At 41.4% G+C, this 3,317-nt stretch overlaps 2 pseudogenes across 1 annotated transcript; both read left to right on the forward strand.

Moving 5' to 3' along the window:
* Nucleotides 1-699: 699 nt before the first annotated feature.
* Nucleotides 700-1,390, forward strand: LOC149175760 (mitogen-activated protein kinase kinase 9 pseudogene; annotated as a pseudogene).
* A 1,121-nt stretch (nucleotides 1,391-2,511) lies between these two features.
* LOC149175761 (putative inactive purple acid phosphatase 29 pseudogene) lies at nucleotides 2,512-3,026 on the forward strand (annotated as a pseudogene). The gene is made up of 2 exons (XR_016258340.1): nucleotides 2,512-2,676; nucleotides 2,859-3,026. The product of XR_016258340.1 is annotated as a putative inactive purple acid phosphatase 29 pseudogene (transcript).
* The last annotated feature ends 291 nt before the right edge of the window (nucleotides 3,027-3,317 follow it).

A 3,317-nucleotide genomic window follows, 5' to 3' on the forward strand; every position in this document is an offset into this window, starting at 1 on the left:
GGAAAGCAACCCATAATTTCGATATCATGTTTAACTTCACAGGTTGCACTTGGCTCTTCTGAGATGCAGCAATCATGCAAGATAAAAGAATTAGGTTTCCCATGTATAGACCTCAGCTTTAATCACACGTGGTAATGAATCCAGCTTTGGAAATGAACCCACCTTTTCTACCTCTGACTTTTTAAGGGTTATAAAATAATAATAATATTTTTTTATATAATTATAAAATATTAATAATAATTTAATTTTAAAGTTATTTTTAATTCTCAAATGAAAGTAAGTGTATGATATTTTGGAAGACCGATCTATTTTTGCTCAGTGATTTTATTAAATGTTATAAAAAAATACATGGTTTATTTTATATTTGATATATTCACGGTAATGTCATACATTATATTGGTGTAAAAGATTTTTTGTTTGTGAAATAAGAAATTCATTTCAGTATATTTTATGTTTTAGATTTGTTATTTTTGAGTAGTAATTTGATTATTAAAATTTATAAAAAGATACATTCTCTACTCTATATTTACGCCGTAAGGCGTTCCCTCTGAGAGGAACTCCCCTCCGTGCCGCGGTGTCTCGTTATGGGCCCTTAGATCGATTGTTAGACGATGGAATAAACTCCAACCATTAGATCATCGGCCTTTTTAGAAACCAAGCGTCTGCGAAGAGAGGCCAACCGAGGCCAACCGTCTGTGGATGGATGAGAGAGGACAGCAATCTGAGGCGCCTCGATCCCCATACGTGGTCAGGTGCCATGGCGTCTACGACCGGGTCGGGGAGATCCAGTTTGTGCTGGAATACATGGACGGGGGCTCACTCGACAAGTGCGGGCGCCGGTTGTCGGAACAGGCAGGTCCTGCACGGCCTCAAGTATCTCCACGCCAACAAGATCGTGCACAGAGACATCAAGCCTTCCAATCTTTTGCTCAACAGCAGGCGCCAGGTCAAGATCGCGGATTTCGGCCTGAGTCGGATTCTGTCGAAGTCGCTCGATCCCTGCAATTCCTGCGTAGGGACCTTCGCCTACATGAGCCCCGAGAGAATCGACCCCGATATGAACGATGGGCGCTACGATGGGTACGCCGGCGATATCTGGAGCCTCGAGCTGAGCCTCCTGGAATGCTACGTCGGGCCGTTGCCCTTTCTGCCACCGGGCGTCCACCCGGACTGGCCAACGCTCATGTGCCTTACACGCTACGGGGAACCGCCCACGCCACCGCCCTCTGCTTCTCCAGAGTTCCAGAGCTTCATCCGCTGTTGCTTGCAGAAGGATGCCGGGTTGCGCTGGACAGCGTCTCAGCTACTTAGCCATCCGTTCGTCTCACAGGCAGGTGCCTCATCTGCTTATACTCCTAAAGTCGCTGAGCCACCAAAAACTGGTTATTAGTTAGTTGCATATTTTGCTTCAATTTTATTTGGCTTTGCATCTTTAAACATTGAATGATTGTTCAGAGCCATGAATTCCTGTGGTTCCCATGGTTTAAAAGTCTTTCTGTCGTGTGCGCCAATGTGTAAATATATCCACCAGTTTTATGCATTGCAGAGTTTGGGAACCATTTGAGCCAAATCTCTAGAATTATGTTATTGATAACTATGCTGAACCCTAACGTTAGATTTATTAACTCTTACCTTATTTGAGGTCTGACGTGACATATATTGCATTTTCAGTATTCGAGGAAATAGTGACATATATTGCATTTTCAGTATTCGAGGAAAGAAAGACTGATAGATGGGAAGAGAAGAATTCATATGTGCCAGTTTTTTTTTCAACTTCTTAACCTCTTTTATTACTCTTTATTTTCATTTTCATTGTTTTGATTTGAATATTTTAAACTTATGCAAAGATGGGCACGGGTTGGCTGAGTTATTTGGAATTTTTATTTTTTAAAATTTTGGATATTTAATTTCAGTTGGTTGTTATGTAATTGTTCTGGGAATTAAATTATTTCACGGAGTATTTAACTTTGATCCAGTTTTTGTGTAATTTTGATGATATCATTCCACGGCGTAATAGATCCTTAAGATTAGCACTTGCATTTTAGCATTTTATAATTTTCGTTACTTTCCTGTGATTGTTTTAAACTTATTCAAAGATACACATGGGTTGGTTGAAACGTTGGACATTTTTCATCATCCATGGAATGTGATGCCGCGGTGTCTCGTTATGGGCCCTTAGATCGATTGTTAGACGATGGAATAAACTCCAACCATTAGATCATCGGCCTTTTTAGAAACCAAGCGTCAGCGAAGAGAGGCCAAGCGTCTGTGGATGGATGAGAGAGGACAGCAATCTGAGGCGCCTCGATCCCCTTCGATCTGAACATCAGGGAGCTCTATGAATCGGATCATGTCCCTTGACGAAGATGGCAGGGTGTGGTGAGGAGAGCCGTCCATCCATTCGGCGGTGAAGAAGGTGACAGAAAAGCCATGGTACACAGTCAGCCGAATATTCACACCAGTTCACACCAGTTCTTCACTTGATCGCTCTACTTTGTGGTCACTCATTTCATGGCTCCCCGGCATTCTCGTTCTCTGTTGGCGAAAGCTTTCTTATTCTTTATTCTTATTCTTTCCACTACAGCTACCTGGGTGTTTTCAACAGCCACAGCCAAATCAGTGCCCTTGCCCCCTCTCCGGTTTAAGAACACTAATGGGCAGTTCAAAATTTTGCAGGTATACCTACTGCTATGCCATGTTGTTGTTGCAACCATTCTGAAATGTTTACACATTCCTTTTTATTGTTTAATAGGTGTTCAAACAGAAATGCTGTAACATTTCGTATCTCGCTCTCTTTCTTTGATGTATGAATTGCACTCTGAATTTGGGATATGAATTCCTTTGGGTTTTTTTGGCAGGTGGCAGACATGCATTATGCAGACGGTCAAAGCACGAAATGCTTGGACGTGTTTCCCAGTCAAGTTTCCACATGTTCAGACCTCAATACTACTGCTTTTGTCAAGAGGATGATTAAAGCAGAGCAGCCAGATCTTATTGTTTTCACAGGTATTGATTTTAAATTTTGAATTTATAGCATAGCTCCAGAAAAGCCCTTGTACTGGAAGAGTTTGCACTCTATTTAGAGTCCAGCTGATAGGATTTTACCGTTCACCTCCTTTTTGGTGGAGGGATTGATTGGGAAAGTTCATTAGGTCACACAACCACGGAGACACTTAAATCCCAAGCATTGCAGCTTAAAATCAAAATCATGTTACAGGAAATTGTTTGCTTGAATGCATACTCTTACCTTGTTTTAGAATCAGAATGATATCATTTGTTTTCATATAAGATTCAAACCCTAAGCTTTGCCAGTGCAA

This window comes from Pinus tabuliformis, chromosome 4_1 (genome assembly GCF_031772625.1).
Source record: "Pinus tabuliformis cultivar Carrire ecotype Pingquan chromosome 4_1, CPIR1, whole genome shotgun sequence".
NCBI classification, from domain to species: domain Eukaryota; kingdom Viridiplantae; phylum Streptophyta; class Pinopsida; order Pinales; family Pinaceae; genus Pinus; species Pinus tabuliformis.